At 39.3% G+C, this 18,991-nt stretch overlaps 1 protein-coding gene across 1 annotated transcript in view; it reads left to right on the forward strand.

Annotated features, from left to right (window-relative positions):
* The window catches only part of slit3 (slit homolog 3 (Drosophila)), a 247,117-nt gene that overhangs the window by 119,986 nt on the left and 108,140 nt on the right, over positions 1-18,991 (forward strand). The gene's annotated exons all lie outside the window — the stretch shown is intronic.

Raw genomic sequence — 18,991 nt, forward strand, 5'->3', positions numbered from 1 at the left:
AGAAAGAGAGCTGCAAGTAGAGAAAGGTGAGGTGGGGTTGTTTGTATCAGGATTGACAAAAGTGAACATGGAGGGAAAGATAAGAATGGATATGGTAACAGGTAGGAGGGGTAGAGTCGTAAAAGCACAGCTATAAGAGAGTAGAAGATAAGGAGGTAAAAGAGGAGTAGCAGGAGAGGAGGTGAATCAGAACGAGGGACTAAGGGAGGTGTGGAAGAAGGGTTGAAAAGAAAGGCAGAGGAGTCTAGTCCCCTACTGAGATCTCATTTCCAGCTGTCTGATAATTCTGCTCTTCTTTGGCCCTAATCTCTACATGGAGGAAATGAGAAACACACACAAACACACGCACACACATACACGCACACAATAGCGCACACTCACAAGGAGGCACATGTTTAGAGTTAACAAAAACAAAAACAAGCACATACAGTAGAAATAGAAACATGATGCATGATGAACCTGTATGTACAAATATGTATTTTCCCTACACAACCTTTCTCTCTCTCTCTCACACACACACACACACACACACACTCACACACACACACACACACACACACACACACACACACACGTATTCGCTGCTGGGAGCCTATTAGCTTCTCTGTGTCAGGGGTGAGCAGAGGATAATAATTCACAGATCCCTCCAGTGTCTCTGTCTTTCTTCTTTGTAGAGAGAAGAAAGACAGACACCGCGGACAGACTGACAGACGTAAGGAAAAGAGGATGAACTTAGAGGACACACAACAGGTGTGGAAAAAGACAAAAATGCAGAAATTTTTTTTCTTTGTTTCCCCTGATAGTGCCAACTCTGCCTTAAATCAGTCCGCTTATTAAACATGTCAACTTGATTCATGTTCGGCAGTGACAAATTTGGAGTGCATTTAGTTGGGATTTTTTTTCAGTGTACCCATGCTAATAAAACATAAATATAATATAAATGACAATATGTTTAAATGCAAAGACACAAGATGCATTTACTCTCTCTGTCATGACATAATATTCGCAACCAGAAGAATCTTTATTCCTGCCATCCTTGCTGCAATCAAATGAAAATAATTGTGTGTTCTAGTGAGTACGTTTACAGTTTTTTTCAATTGCTAAATGATAGTGGGCACAACTGGAGTAACGTGCAAAACTCTAAATACAGTCTGCACAGCAGAAGTTCATGTGGACCAAACTCTAGTTCGTTTTTCATTGCTTGAACACAGTTTTCAAAACTCTACACACTTATTCCATCACTTTAACCACAACGTGCACAACACTGTGGATTCACAGCACTTTGTTCAAACGGTAACACACTGTTGTCAAAACTGTTAACCACACATTCAAAACAGAATAGATTTCAGTCTGGTGTCTATCAAACACTGCTGATTGCAATTTTAGCTGAAAGCCTAAACAGGTGTCTTGTTTTAGACTAGCTTGTGAATATAAACGGTATTTATATAGAGAAAGCTCAGAAAGCCGTTTTTTTTGTATACAAACACCAAATAAGAATGAGACAATTATACACAGTACCGTTTGAGAGAAACAGCAAAGATACCAATAAGTCCAGGTAAGATGTCTGAGGTTATATACACCGCTATAAAAAAAAGAAGAAATGAAAAACACTATACCTTGACAATAGTAAAACTGCATTCTTACTGTTTTTCAGAAAGTAATGGAGGTGAAAGCAATGGAAACACCACATTCATTTGTATTTAGAGATGATGCAGACATCCAGTGGGATGAAGAACTTGCCGCATGATGCTGGAGAGAGGCAGGATTAGTCACACTATTCTTTGTCACTGTTATGTACCTTTAGTTTTTTTGTTTTTTTTCCCCAGTAATTCCATAAATTACTAGAGAGAAAATACTATATTGAAGCAAACTGCTGATTTTCATTCCTTCTTGTTTACCTTACGTAACAATTGGTATATTATAAAATCTATATCTTTTCTTTAAAGAAACTATCGAGTAGTGTGAAGTTACTCAAATTGTTCAAACTGTAAAGATGAAAAGTTTGTAATTTCTGTATTGGTGTTTGGTGCTACTGTGACACGCAGTGTGTTCTGAGTGACAGTGTGTGTTGTCTGTGTGAGAGTGTTTCTCTGCACTGATGACCAGTGTCGTTTAGCAATCGAAAAAAAAACTGTAACAGGTGTTGCTTTGGAAGTTCACCAGGACAGGAAATGGTGATCATTCACTTTTTAGTTTACAATGACAATGTGTCTGAAAATGCCCTTAAAGGAGGGCTAGTGCTTGTCTCTGAGTGCCAGTGATCCGCAGGTACTGATGTTGATGAGCATCCAGAGTGTGTGATAGTAATCTGAATGCATTGATTGTGCTGAAAAAGAAGCACAGCGAAGCATTACAGCGCCATCTACTGTCTGGAACCTCTTTTGGTCTCTTCTTCCAGACAAGGTGCTCTGATACAGGCCTACCTGCTGGGTGTTGTTTGAGCTTCACCGGCGGCTTTATACCTATTTTATTCTTTTCTGTTCTATGTAAATATTGCACATAAGTAGATATTGCATCTACAGAAAGTGTGTTTTTGTCAGCTTTCCTATTCAAATAAATGAAACAGAGATTTTTTTTTATAATTCATTCAATAGCCGTGCTTTTGACCCAATCTCTTTCCTCGTCTGCTTTGCCTCAGCTGTAACATTCAACACTGTAATGGCTATTTGATTGCAGCGCCGTGCCTGCGACCTGAATGAGTAAGGGAGCACAGTTACAATCTCATGCACAGAAACTGTACTTTACCTCATAAACACATGAGCCACTGCAGAGTTTCAATGTAATTTGGTGTAATTGCCTAAGCTACAGGGTAATGTTGCATCTGTGTTTTCTTTTACCGACCTGTAAATTAAATGGCTAAACACGAGACGTTGCTTGACATTGTATCTAGCTGCCGTTCAGTATCAATGCCAACGTTAATGGTCGCCTATCATCTAACTCTGATTTATAGAGAGTTTTGGCTTATTTTTCTACACTCTTGGGGACCTGATTGAAAGCGTTTTTGGGTAATGCCTTTTTTTTTTTTTCATAGCTATCAACTTTGAAATGAGTAATTTAAGAGATAGAGTTACATTTAATGTGTTTAAGTTAAAGTTTCTTTGAGGTAAATGGCTGTCTTACAGTAATACAGTAATGCACCAATACAGTTCCCTGTGTGTTGTATGTTTTGGACCCCTAAGCTAGTTGTTGTATGTTGATGCCGTATCTTAGATACTGTTATTTGCAGAGCCGGGGTCCTGTTTACTATCAAGATAATGGAGTTGCCATGTGGCTCTGCTCTGTTTGTGTTGCTCATAGCAGATTGTTGAGGTTTTGGTTCAGTTTCACAGGGTGTCTGGATTTCAAACCCGTGTAGGAGTTTACCACTGCGGCCCAAGGTTCAATTTCCAACTGCAGATTGTATTTATAAACCCAAATGATCACAGACGCATGAGTCATAAAAATGATTTGAAATAATATGATATGATACAGTGCATACAGTAAAATCTGACAGTCTGACAATCACTTTCCTCACTGCTGAGCTGGCCACCCAGCCTGAATGAGGTGAGTTTACTTTGCTTTCACTGGAGAGTTTTAGCATGACATGATCTACATAAAAAGATCCAGGGGATTAAGAGGATATGAAGAATTAATTAATCGATTATGACATTTCTGTCAATAGACATTTTAATTAATCGACTAATTGCTGCAGCTCTAATGCTACCCTCTTACTACAAAAAAAATGTGTTACACTGGAAAGACGATTTGGAGAAATCTTTTGTCAGAGCACCTTGCGCGATGCACATACACGACATCTTCAGCTTGGGCGGCCCCACTTGGAAAAAAGCCTCCAAATTATGCACATACGTGCAGCAGCACCACCCAATAGCTCACAGAAAATTAAAATAAATACTTAGCTGTATAAAATAACATCTACTTCTAGTACCCCTTCTGTTGTATCTCTTCGGAGTGGTTGTAATGCGGTTGGCAGCCATTTTGTTGAGGTAACGATATAAAGTTGTGAAATTAGCCCGTCCTTGTAAAGACTGGTGTAGTTTTATCCTGGAAAACATTAACAGTCAGTAGCAATTACCTCTCAATGGCTGCCTTCTGTGGTGTGTGTGGGTGTGTACGAATGTGTGTGTGTGTGGCAGAGAGAGCAACAATAGGGATGGTGTTTGGGTTGCACGTACGTCATGTATGTTGAGTGTGCAAACTTCTCCAATCTGCATGCTTTTGTGTGTGTGTGTGTGTGTGTGTGTGTGTGCGACTAAGCGAGAGAGAGCATTTTGTACACCACATGATAGCAATATGTGCTGATTGTGCTCTCCTGGGCCCTGCCCTCCGGATGCCTCCACCCCAGGTTATTTTTTAAACACACACACACACACACACACACACACACACACACACACACACACACACACACACACACACACACACACACACCTAACATGTCCCACTTTAAACTCACCTCCCACCCTTTCACTTTGTCCTTGACCTTTTTCTCTCCACATTCTTCCTTTCTCTCTTCTTTCATTGTTATATTTCCCCATCTTCCTTTGTTTTATTTTGTGTTTTCCTCAGCATCTTCATCTATATGCTTTTCTTGTTCTATACACCCTTATCTCGCTTCTTTTCTTCTACTATTCTCATCAGCCTCATTCTTTCACCTTGGTTTCTTTAACGTCCTCTTTTAGTCATTTTCTGTTGGTTCCGCATTATGTCCTTTCCTATTATGTATTCTATTTTTCTTTACTCGTTCTTATGTCTCTCCATCCTCCATCTTTGCCATTTATCCTACAGTTCTCTTCTTGTCCTTCCTACCCTCCATCCATTCTTCTTTGCTCAACCTTTATTCCTGCCATTGCTGTCCTTTCTCTTCTTCATCTATCCCCCCTCCTACTTCACCCCTTCCTCCTCCCTCCATCACCCTCCCAGCCCATGCCCCCCCTCTCCATTAGCAGATTAGATTTAGTCCCATAATGCCGCTGGGCACCATGATTTTACCGGCTCTCATTACTCCTAAATCATCTTTTCGTTCTCTCTCTCTCTCTCTCTCTCTCTCTCTCTCTCTCTCTCTCTCTCTCTCTCTCAAATATGCAAATACACACACTACACACACACACACACACACACACACACACACATACACAGGCGCTCACACACGCCATATGCCAAGGCCTGTGCACCGTAACACACCTGAATTAGCGGCAGAGCTAGTGATTTGTGATGCAGTGTGATTGGGTGGGAAGGGAGAATTTGGTTCAATTTCTATCTGTCCGCATCTATCTTATATTCCTCTCCATATATTCCCCTGGGGCATGAATGATTTTCATATCACAAGACATCCGCTGCTATGCTGTTATACGAGGTGTTTTGGAGCAGAAATTTCTGGAATGAAGGAATGGTTTAGTACAATTTTTGAAGGACAGGTTGTTTTCTTTTTTTGTCGTGTACTGTAACTGATTGTAGAGAAAGGGACAGATGTAAAAGAGGGGAAAAGACAGACAGGCAGAGATGGAGAAAAAAAACTAAAAGAGTTGGTTATATTTATGCATGCATGTGAGCGAGCGAGAGCAGCCATTAGTTCAGTGTTCATCATTCCCGTTGTGTCAGCGTCTTATCGTTTATTATGGCAGCGGGTGAGTTAGCTGTACTTTTACCCTCTGCGACAAAACTGCTGATCACCACGTCCATTTTAATCATGCCACGACAGCTTCAAGCACATTTACAACATTCATCTACATGCTGTGCTAAATGTACCATATATTAAACACCATCCTGTACCAAGATACCTCTTAGCATTTGAGGCTTATTGGCCCAGAATTTAGAAGAAAAAAAAAATTGTAAAGCGGAAAAAATATTGGTATGAAGGAGAGCTGAAAAATTAAACAGTGGTCTTTCATTTTCAAAATGACTTGATTAGATTGATATAATTGTATCATGTACTGTATAATACATGATAGTGGTTTGGAGTTTTACAAGGAAATTTTTTTCTTGCCCAAGATGTACAGTAATGTGAATAGTATCTGTCATATTTAGCCATTTAATATGTTCAGGTATCAGTAGTGTAATATAAGTTAACTATATATCTTTTTTCCTACTGAGATCTTCCGAAAAAAACATGCATTTTTGGTGAATATTAAAAGGAGCGGAATAATTTGGCCTTATGTTTTTCTTTTTCTTTTTTACATGTTTACATTTTCGTAGTTGAAACCGGAATTTACTCTTAATTAACTCTGCTGGTCATGAAAAACACTGTTATGCTTTGCAATTTCTCAGTAGAGAACAATTTTGTTTTTTTTCCTTCTCTTTTTTTAAACTTGATTTGACCAGGCAAATTAACTAAAAATCCATTTCCTGCACCTGTCCTGTTTTCTACAAACTACAGAGAAAGCCTGCTGGAGAGGAACAATAATGCAGAATCTGGATCCAGTCATCTAATCTCTCAGCCTTAATGGACACTGCTGCTTTTCAGACACACCCTGCAACACACACACACATACACACACACACACACACACACACACACACACACACACACACACACACACACACACACACACACACACACACACACACACACACACACACACACACACACACACACACACACACACACACACACAAACAGTAAACCATCTCCACACATACATGGAAGTGGATATGGTTGCAGGCATGATAACATTTATTCAACCAGTACATAAACACTTGAGTTTTCTTAGAGTTGGACCATGACAGTCTCAACGAGGATGTGGATACAGTCGAAGGCATACACACAAATAAGCACACACTCACATAGATCCCTCTCTTCCAGTTAGCCCTGACATTAGCCACTCGCTCTTTCTAACTGGATCATGGGGCTTACTAAAGAGATTAGGGCCTAGAGACAGCATAGTAACCATACACACACACACACACACACACACACACACACACACACACACGCTCTCAAGTCTCTTTTATTCCTTTCTCCCCCTCCATCTCCTCAACTTTTCTCTTTCTGTATATATCACACACACATACGCACGCACGCACACACACACACACACACACACACACACACACACACACACACACACACACACACACACACACACACACACACACACACACACTCACTCACTCACTCACTCACTCAAACAGACAGGCCCTCAGGCTAAAAAGACAGCAGCCAGTGGCCATTGTTGAAGACAGTCTGTCAGAGGAATTAGCCTACTGCTGCATGGGAAGGGAGGATGACAGTCTGCTCTGTTAGCCATCACAATCACTTTATTTCACCAAGTACACTCAGACAGATAAAACAATGGTAAAAAAAAAAGCCTTCCTTTCTTTCTGTGCATTTGCTTCACTACTGCGTTACGAAACACCAAAGAAGAAGGTTGAGAATATTGCAATGTAAAGTGCTTTTCAGACATGAGAGGTGTAGTATGAGGAGCTTGGCAGTAAGTAGTTTAGAACACAATAGTTTTAACTTTGATACTGTTCAACTGCTCTTAAAATATGCTGGATGGGATAAGATTACTATTCAGGTTTGAAAACTACACGGAAAATAATTTTTCTTCAAACATTTTAGTGCTAGTAATTTTAAGTCTATGATGTCATTCATATTCTTGATTGTTGCATTTAACATATTACATACAGTTTCCTTGATTGAATAGCACCTGCACTTTGGGCACACATGATTCATCCTCGTTGATGCTCTGTGGGTTGTAATTTTGTTTTGCTGGTTGACAGATTTATTTTTTTATTTTTATAGCTAAACAATGTTGCCAGTCGGCATTTGGGCTAATATTGCCCACCTTTGTTGGGATTTAGTTCCTTAGCAAACCACTCGATGCAATTTGCATTAAAATGGCATCCTTCATAATTCATAATTTTGTCAAACCAGAACACACTCCAAAGTCTTTTTTAGGATAAACATTTATGAATCAGCATAGAAAGCATATAAAAAAGCATTCTTTTTAAATTAAGATTCTAATTTACAATCATCAAATTTTGAAATTGTTTGACTTTTAATGGTGCAAACATATATCACAAGATACATTGGACAAAATTGTGTTAAACGGTTAGTATTTTCCATGAAAAAGAGGCATAGAACACATAGTATTACCAAAATGCCAAATCATGGAATTTCTGAGTAGCCTATTGAATCTAAAATAACAATACATGGCCAGCTAAGACAGTAAAAAAACAAGCAAAAAAAAAGCCCAAAGTTCAAAGGGTTAAATACATTTGTCATAACATTTTTTTTAATGCTAGAGCACCATTGTAGTGCTAATTGTAGAACCACTAAGTATTAACACTTATTTGTAAACAACATTCAGATATTTAGTATCACGTAATTTTCAGATTAACTTTCAGACATTCCTTCAAGTGATTTAAGAAACCTTCTTTGCACACAAAGGTGACACTGTGTCAACCTTTACAAGGAAACACATTATGTCATCTTCGGCTCACTGGAGCCTTGACTCCCTTATGTCTTGCTGGGCTCAAACTCACATTTGCCCGCATCTTATCCTCAATTGTATTCTTCTCTCAGCATCATGAAAGGCCATAGAGCTATTTGCCAAACACAGAGACAACAATGGCTTTATGTGCTTCTTTTCTCTCGCTTTCCTCTCTTTCGTACACACACACTGTCACATTTCATCTTACCACCATCCTTTCACTGCTTGAGGCACCTGTCCTGTTCTGTTTTGTTTCTGTTTCTTTGCTAAAAGTTAATTGACCCACTGGCAAATGGCCTGCAGTAACCTTGACAACACTTACCTGCTGAGAGATGGATCAGAATAAAGAGAAATGCCTTATATGTATAGCATATATATATATATATATATATATATATATATATATATATATATATATATATATATATATATATGCACACAATACAGTCATATATAGTGCAGATTCAGTGCCATGCATGCATGTTTGTAGAAGCACTCCCTGTCTGCATCACACACACACACACACACACACACACACACACACACACACACACACACACACACACACACACACATACTTCCAGCAGTCCCCTTCTTCTGTCCAATCTGCTAATTTGTGGTGCATTATTTATGGGTGCTGAGGTGCTCCCCAGATGCTTAGAAAGGCAAAACGCCACAGTCAGCTTCCTTATTCACACCTCCTCCTCTCCTTCTCTCCATACCTCCATCACACCCCCTTTCATCCCTCTATCCTTTACTCAAACTTACCTTTACTACTTCTTTCACCCATTTTCCCTCCATCACCTGCCAGCTTCACCTCGCCTCCTGTCGACCCTTGTCTTTCCTCTTTTCCTCTCCTCGTGCCTCTTTCCTCCTTTTAGTCTCTCTAACAACCTATTTTCTTTAAAACATGTCCATCTCTCCTTCTATGATGAAAAACAGGGGTTGTTGGGTTCATCCTTATTCTAATGGCAAACCTATGCTCCACCAATCTTCTGTTCCTACATCAAGCATTTATCAGTGAGCTGCACTATTTACTTTAAAGGTTTGCCCAACCATTTACTAAGAGAATGATTTAATCACATAGCCTACAACAGGATTTATTCCTGTTCTAATGATGCTCTTGGTTGTTTTCAATTGTTGTTCAATTGCTTCTTTTTTTTAGATTCATTTGCTTCTTTAATTCATGATCTCTTAATCCATTGAGATTTTATTTATTACAACATTTGATATAGTTTAGGATAAGACAGGATTGGCATATCTGATCAGAGGTTTAGACAACTGTCTGTTGACTAAGGGGCTCTCAAATAGCCATACAGTATGTTGCTTAAAACTATTTCTCAAAGAACAAATCCATTTAGTCAAGGAGCTTTGGCCTTTCTCAGAATGAGAATCTCCAGCCTAAATCCTCCATCACCCGTAATGCTTCAAATCCATTTCAAACTGAGGATCATTCAATTCACATGGGATAATCCATTACCAGTTCATCTTTTTGATGCAGATGTATTGCATTGCATTGCATTGCACTGCAATTATTCCACTTAGGTGTCAATTATGCATGCATATCAATCAAATGTCAGTATACTGCATCTGTTTCTGAAGCTTTATGGAGAAAAAAAAACAACAAAACATTTAATTCAGGGTCAAAGTTGTAATAAAATCTGACTTTGAGTAATTGATCATGATTCCATAGCACACCTTATCAGTGTTATGCCGGTCCATTTGATCCAAAGAGTCCTCCAATAAAATAAGCATATATTGTCATTTTGGCAGGTTTAACAGCTTTTTGCAGGTCAAGATGCAACATATACATATCAGTGTTTTTACTAAAGGGTTGACTCCATTCTCACTAAAGTAATACGTTTAACAAGTCACTGCATATATCAATGGAGTGCAACTATCTGTTGAATGTAGGGACACAACCTTTCCTTGTTACTAATATGATTTATTATTCTTGTCAAAAAAAATAAATAATCACATAACATCCTTGTACAAATGCAGCTGACATTGCATCCTCTTGATGTTACAGGGTAGATAATATTACCCTGCTCTTCTGGTAAAACCCACTTTTTGTGATTTTTAAGTTTTAATCTTAATTAAAGGATTACAAAGTCCTCTGTGAATTGAGAAAATTGCTCAGCTTCAAAATACAGTAGATAAGCCAAGATAAACAAGCTTGAAAACAGTGATTTCATCTGCTGTTGTCATGTCAGTAATGAGTATAATAGAATACTATTAAAGCTATTTTGCTTTCATTTAGAGTCTACGTATAATTTTTGTTTTGGCAGGTTTTACTTCAAATGAATACATCAAAATTGAAGACTTTGATTTTATACTGTACGTTGCCATAGCATACCTTTATCTCATTTCTGATAAAGCACCCTAAGGGTGCTCACAGTTAGGTGTGGTTTTATAGGACTTGGTGGATTTGGTCAAGGTTGATAAGCATGACAGTAACATTGCCGTGATGTACATGTGAGATGCTAAATATATTCCAATAGAGAGACAAAGAAATATATTTCATCTGTCTGTCTCCAATCTTTTCACCCATCCCTGCATCCATCACACTATTGTATGTTGCTATCTTTTTTTCCCCCTTCCTGTTAATCCGCCCTCCCCTCCCTCCATCTATCTCTTCTCTCTTCGTCCATTCTAATGTCGTCTCTTGATCCTTTCCTGCTGAAGTTTTATTAGGACCATAAATGTCCCAAAGAGCCTGCAATATCGCTTAGCTAAAGCACTAGAAGAAAAGGAAGGACTAACAAGAAGAAGAAAAAAAGCAAAGCGAGGCAGAGTAGTAATATCGCTTAGTCCTGTGGATGACAATTCAAATAAGAAAATATATTAAAACAAAATGGCGTCAGCGACATTAAAGTGAATTAGCCAATTACAAATGACCATGTGTGCGCCCCACTACCTTAACCTCTCCAACAATTTTTTTTCTAATAGTAACTATAATTTGTTGGACGTCTTTCGGGCGTGGGGCCAGAAAAGCTTTTATATCCATAAAGGCCTATGGATCACACAGAATTGCATTAAGCTGTCCAATTTAATTACAGTATCGACAAAACATAATAGATACTTACAGCCTTACGGAGAGCGATGGGTCGAGTAGGGGAAAGAGCAGAGGAGAGAGAGAGAGAGAGAGAGAGAGAGAGAGAGAGAGAGAGAGAGAGAGAGAGAGAAATGAAAAGTGCAGACAATGTCCATTTTTAATGCTGATGCAGTGTATGTATCAAAGGAGGCATTTGAGGAACGTGTGTGTGTGTGTGTGTGTGTGTGTGTCTATGTAGGTGTGTGTCTCTAATGAAGGATTTGCAAGGGCCCATGAGAGCTTTTGAGAAGGCTTAGTTTGATTTAGATGCTACTGCTCCCCGATGGCTGTTTCACTCGCAAACGCACACAGACACACAGCACTTTACCGTCTACACACACAATCTTACACAATGTCACTTGTATACACACACACTAGTCCACACACTTATTGAACAAACTCCACCCACCCACACACACACACACATACACACACACACACACACACTTAGTTAGATCAGTGTAATGGAACGAGTTAGGAGAGTGGCTGTCCTGTCCCGTCCTGTCCAAGCCAGCCTGAGCTCTGAGCTGTCATCCTCCCGTCCACCATGATCAATAGATGGGGGCAATATTTTTATTCATAATGTGCCCATTTAATTAAATCACAGGGAGTGGAGCGTGGGGGGTGGGATTGAATAGGGGAGGAGAATGGATGAGGCGGGGGTTACAAGACGAATCAAGGGCACCGAGTCAAAAGACTGATGAAGAATTACAAAGACTGGAAAGAGAAAGTCTAAAAGGGGGCGAAGTATGGAAGGAAGACCATTCTGTGTGACCTCCATTATATGATAGTACGCCAGGATACTGAGGACAAACTTGAAAGCAATATGTGTCTGATGTAAAGTATTTTTTGTTGAAACATTTTCCATAAAAATGACATTTTCTTCTGTTAAATAAAGAGCCAGCTTCCAGGGAACTCATGCAATTTGGAAGAAACACATGCTAAAACCATATTGTTGAAGAATCAAACAAGAACTAAAGGCAAAAAATGTGAAGATAGAATCCACTTCAGTAAAAAGACCATCATTACTTTGGAGCCAAATCAATAACAAAATTTGGCAATGAAAAATTACTTTAAGTTGTATAAATTTAAGAAATCAAAAGAGTCAGTCCAACACTGCAGTTCCTCTGTCTGCAACGCACTGCCAGCATGTGGGATAATATATCCCCACCTAGTTTGTTGGCACAAATCAGAACTCACTCAAGTAGAGTAACTTTGCAGCCAAGATTAGAAGGCCGTGGCTGTAATGGGAAAGTTCCAATTTTGAATGCATGGAGTTATATGTCTGTGGCATTGCCAAAATACAGCATTTATAGTCAGTAAGTTTTCCCAGGATAAATGAAGGTTAGAATAAAAGTTGCTATAAGTTCCTTTTGAACATGCCCAACAAAATAATAGTTAGTAGAACCGAGTATACAAAGGCTAAATTTGAATTATTTCCACTCAGATGCCACATTGCAACAACAGAACTCCCTGTTTGCTGTTGCAATGTGGTAAAAAAAAAAAAAAAAAATGCATATTAGATCATATAAATACATGTCTACACTCACTGTGTGGTAACCGGCTAGTAAGCTGGGAAAATCCATTCATGTATCTTTTTTTTTCATTTAATTTCATTTATGCAATGTGACAAAAAGTGAGGGGAAAGTTTTATCAGCAATCTTTACCATTAAAAGCCAAAACATGAATTGACCAAGTTATTCTGCTTTTAAATTTAAACACTCTTCTATCACAGGCATTAAAACATTTCCGTGTAATTATTGTGACTTAAAGGCCGTACTTAACAGTATTAAAATGGTATAAAGGACACTTATAGACTTAAAGGAGACAATAGTTCCAAAGGTTACAGATACCTACTAGGATATTTCAATTACTATTACAGTACAGGCCGTACACACTGTAATACCTGCTGCATGACTTTGGTCTTACCCTACAGTAGAGTGCCTTAAAAAACAAGGAGAATATGAGCTAGCCAGCAGTCGATATTTATTACTCTCTTTATGGAACAATATTAAATGCAGTTACAGCCCCCAAGGGAGAGAAAAAGAGACAGACAGAGAGAGAGAAAGTGAGATAGCGGGGTGGAAAAAGAAAGTGAGAGAAGAATACGAGAGACAGGGAGAAAATAAGTGCGAGGCTTGAGTTCAGCATTGAAGGTCTCTTAGGTTTCAAAAATGAAATTGTGCCACCTCTGTCTTCCTTCTCTATCCCTTTTCTTCCTCTCCTTCAGTTTTCCTCCTGTTTCACTCCTCTCTCTTTTTTATCTCTCCCCTGGACCTTAGCCAAGGGTCATCTCGTTTTCTTTTGTCCACTACAGTCACTCTTCTTTTAATAAAAGACACACACTGAAACACACACAAAGATGCATACATTGTTGCCCATACAATCTCACTTGCCCGCTGTTGCTTTCACGCCGAGACAAACAAATTCTAGCTGACACACGGGTACACACCTTTGCCGCCATCTTTGTCAAACTGAGACCTCCTGTGATGCCATCTGACACAAAGTCATATGAAATCAAATAGGCCTGTTTCCACTCCCCCGTTCGCAGGTTAATGGTACAGAGTGGCTGTGGCTCATATCTAAGCGAGCCTGAGGGCTGATCCATCTAATATCTGGTGTCTACTGTTACACACAAAATGTGGAGGGTGAGATATCCTTGGAGAAAAGTTAATTTGGTATGTGTGTATGTAAGAGAGAGGGAAAAACATAGACGTATATGTGCATGTGTTTTTGTTTTTATATCTGCATGTCCGTTGCTGAGGCGTATGCGGGTACAAGTGTGTTTGCATGCACAGTGTGTGTTTGTAACGGGTTAACACCAGTATCCCAGGAGGCACTGTTTAGCATTGTGTGTGCGTTTCTGTGTGTTTTAAAGGGTTAACAGTAATATCCGAAGTGGCAAAGGGTGACCTGGCAAGTGTTATTATTCTCCTCACATGAATAATGGAACTTAATATGGAGGAGGTGATCGCTGGAAGCACACACACACACACACACACACACAAACACACCCTCACACACCAACAGGACCACTACCCCAACCCGAAAAAGATCTTTCTGTCATCCTCAATCCCTCCAGATTTCTAGGGGGCACAGAGAGCCAGCATACCCAGAGAGGAGAGGCCTTGGCTGGGGAAACATTAACCGAGGGTGGGGGGTCTGTGTGGTGAAAGGGAAAGGTCTGGAAGACATTTGGTCAAAATGTAATCATGCAGTTCTTAGGACGCCATTACAAACATGGAATGGATAATGGAAGATGTTTTTCTTCTGCTGTTACTGTTTGTTGTTGTTGTTGTTCTTCTTCTTCTTCTTCTTCTTCTTCTTCTTCATTTTCTCATTGTACCCATAAATACTAAACATTGCTTACTGTGAACTTTTGTGTTGTTTGTCTTGTTATCCAGTTCTTGCGATCTCCCAATTTTTTAAAAAGATCTGAAGTTGTTTTCATAATCAGTATCACTATAATTTACAGAATTTGTCATCCTAATAGAACTAATGTATAATTCAAACCGCCATCCGTCTCTTTAATAGATTTTTTAGGAGATTAATTGCCTTCTCCCTCAAATGCTGTGGCAATAGAGGAGGACCAAAACGGCTAAATCCAATAAATGAAATGTGGAAGCAAATTGCTAGACACTGGTGTACAAACTATCCAGCTAACCAAGTGAGCCTTTTGTCTGCCTGTGTGTGTGTGTGTGTGTGTGTGTGTGTGTGTGTGTGTGTGTGTGTGTGTGTGTGTGTGTGTGTGTGTGTGTGTGTGTGTGTGTGCGTGTGTGTGTTTGTGTGGTCTTGTTTAACTATATTTGTGGGGTCCAAAAACCGGGAATACACTTGTGGGGTTCCAACAGCTTTGTGGGGCCAAAATGCTGAACCCCACGAGTTTAAAGGGCTGTTTGAGGGTTAAGACTTTGTTTTAGGATTAGGGATAGAATTAGGTTATGGTTAGGGTGAGGGTAAAGGTTAAGGTTAGGCATTTAGTTGCGATGGTTAAGGTTAGGGTGAGGAGCTAGGGAATGCATTATGTCAATGACAGGGTCCCCACAAAGATAGTGCCACGCACTATGTGTGTGTGTGTGTGTGTGTGTGTGTGTGTGTGCGTGCGTGCGTGCGTGCGTGTGTGTATGTGTGTTGGTCATTCAGCGAGTGTCCTTTTCAAGGACCACAGGCCAATCTCCTGTTGGTGATAGCCTTTGCTTTACTCAAAGGTCAGCAGGTATGACTCAGAGAGATGGGAGGAGGACTGTTCACTTGAAAACATAACGTAGCTCTAGATGTTGAATGTGTGATAAGAACAATACTTTCTTTATGATTGAGTAAAGAAATATTTTTAATATCTGACAGTACAAAGGGTCGTATCAAGATTGTGCCAAATGGCAGCCACAGACATCTGCTTAAACATTGAAGGCCCTGAATGACTATCTTCCCCATCAGCTTCCCACTATGAGCAATGGGGTCCTACATGAAGACATTTCCTGCCCGGTTTTTAGCAACATTTGAATCATAATGTGATGACGGTTGTTGGATTGTTTGCTTTTGTTGCCAGGCCACTCTCAGTCAAATCTCCTGAAGCAAATTAGTTTTTTTGATTTAAAAAAAAAAATAAAAAATTTCAGAGGCTTATGGCCTTCGCTGTTCAGGAATTGCATGAAGTGACCTGAAGACAACATCATTTTTGTCCCTACATTTCTTCGTCTATATTTCTGTTGGAGCTTGAGGTAGTGAAAATGGTCAGCCATGGCTATTCAGTTTAGCCATATTTGGTTCAAAGCCTGCACTCTTTATTTACGTTTTTGTGATTTGCTGTGTTTTGCCAGTAACCACACCAGAATTAAATTTTTCCAGCAAATCTATTCAATTATTATTATTATTATTATTATTATTATTATTATTATTATTATTATTATTATTATAATCTATTATTTCAAGCTGATGAGACATTTCTATTTGTAAATCTTGCCTAGTGCAGCTTAAAACAATGACTACACACACATCTTTCAGACTAATACATAGTTTATCTAACTATTAACACATTTTAAGGATAGCAAACATCCCTTTTCTCACTCACTTATTGAATCCTGTCAAACTCATTAAAATCAAATGTGTTATTTTTTTCTAGTTTCTAATAAAATGTTGACGAGGTGTACATGTTTTGTTTACACCTTCCAAAATGTCACCCAAAACATTTCCATAACCCTAAAACCGATTGCACAAGTGGACAACGGCAACCACCAACCACTTGTATGATGAAAACTTAATTCAAGCCTTCTGACATATGAGTTTTATTATGGTGGCCTAAACTGTGGACTCCTGGAGCTGGTGTCAGTCACTCAGCTGGAGTCATAAAGGCCGACAGAGAGACACACAGTCTCATAATGGCTTTTATTTGACTTGGATGGCTTTCCGTCTGTTAGAAGCAATAACAAATAAATATCATGGTGGGTAAACAAAACAATAAAAGATTTATTAGCCATGGAACTCCTCTGAAATATGACTTCTTAATGTTTTTTTTTTCATGTTCTCATTCTCTTGCTTTCTCGTTTTTTTTTGTTTTTTTTTAAATCGTTTTCCACTCTGTCAGCAGTCCACAGAGGGGAGGTTGGTATAAAAGAGATGCAAATCATAGAGATAAACAAGATAGATGTATGGATATAGTTAGTTAGGTAGAGTAGAAGAGAATGGATAGAAAAGAGTGATAAGAGCTTTGCTTTGTGTCTGCTTCCTATTTGCTCTGTCAACGTCATCATGGGAGCAACACAGACAGAAAAAAAGAAAACCTCCTTACAGAAAATCCTATCAATACCCAAAAAGTGTCAAAACCTTCAAAACAAAAGTGTAAACACAAGGAATATTTTCCGACTGTGCTGCACATTAAGATATCATAATACCATTCCTGACCGTCATGTTTGCTTTTTTTGTGCTCCTTCATTACCGCAATCGCTGAGCAAAATTACACATGAAAGCACATATTTTCATTGCCTAAAGATTATACAATGCCAGGCACATACTTTTCCCATCAAGGCCTGAGGAGAGAAAAAAAAAAAAGAAAACGGGAAACGCTCATCTCTTGTCAAACAAAAGGAATGAGCCAGAAAACACAGGGCTTAAAGGGAAACGTCAAAAATGATGAAACCTTGTTAGTTTGAGGAAATTAGTTTTCTGTTTTCTGAGCACGGCCCGCCAATTAACGTTCGCAGCCCTAATAAAAGTTGATTGGCTCTAGAATAATGCACAACCAATTTTCCTCCTGTGTGCGTGACTGTAATTCAGGCGGTGTAAACGTATGTGAGGGTTTATGTATGTGTGGCTGTATGTGTGAGTATGTTTACTCCAATGTGTACTGTATGTGTGTGGGCCCGTATGCGTGCCATTGTCTGTCTTTGAAAATTGACCAATAACAGGCTGCGTTTATTAACTACATGACAGGAAAATTATATGAATATGGTTGGTATGTGTCAGGGTCAAACAGAAAACTCATGCATGCATGGACCTGTGTTTGTGTGCTGCCGCTGATTGGCTTTGTTAGCACGTGTGTGTTTGTGTGTGTGTGTGTGTGTGTGTGTGTGTGTGTGTGTGTGTGTGTGTGTGCGTGCGTGCATGCATGTGTGTGTTCAACTCAGGCCTGACTGTCAGGAATATAGGGTGATTAGCTTGTCTGATATTTCATACTTCTCTAATTACATTGTGCTTTCTGAACCCGGTTTGCCTGCCAGGCCTTCTCCCACAAACAACACTAATAGAGTTAAGGCCAGACTGTTGTGTCATGTCAAAAATCATTTGGCTCATATCGGTATTCATTATGGAGGAAGAAAAAGCCTTTAAAAAACGTAGCAGGGCCGTTGTATGTTCTGATATGTTCAGTGTGTGTGAGACAATGTAAATGTTGCTTGATGGTGGTAGTAAAATGCGTGTGTGCGTTTTTGGGTTTCTCAATATTTTTCCTTCAGAGCAACGCTGCGTTGTTGGATGGCTTAAGTTAGAAGAAGTTAGAAGAAAAGAAATACTTTTACATTAAAATCATACAAAACGCACATCTAACACACACACACACACACACACACACACACACACACACACACACACACACACACACACACACACACACACACACACACTTCAAGGCAGTAGATGGACTCATGCCAGCAGTATTTCTGATTGTTCTTTTTGTCTTTAAAGCTCTTTGGACCAAATTGTTCCACTGATCATAAATGTCATATCATCCTCTCCCTCTCTCTCTCTCTCCATCTCTTTCTCCTTCTGTGCCTTTGTACTGTAATTGGCTTTGTGTGTGTGTGTGTGTGTGTGTGTGTGTGGTGTGTGGTGTGTGTGTGTGTGCGTGCATGTGCGTGTGCGTGTACCTGTGTGTGGCATAGATCAAATGTCTGTGGTTTTGTTTATCATTTGACCATATCTCTTTGAGTGCTTGGAATACCTCAACTAATGTCACTCTCCCTCTCTCTCCCTC

This window comes from Sander vitreus, chromosome 10 (genome assembly GCF_031162955.1).
Source record: "Sander vitreus isolate 19-12246 chromosome 10, sanVit1, whole genome shotgun sequence".
Classification (NCBI taxonomy): domain Eukaryota; kingdom Metazoa; phylum Chordata; class Actinopteri; order Perciformes; family Percidae; genus Sander; species Sander vitreus.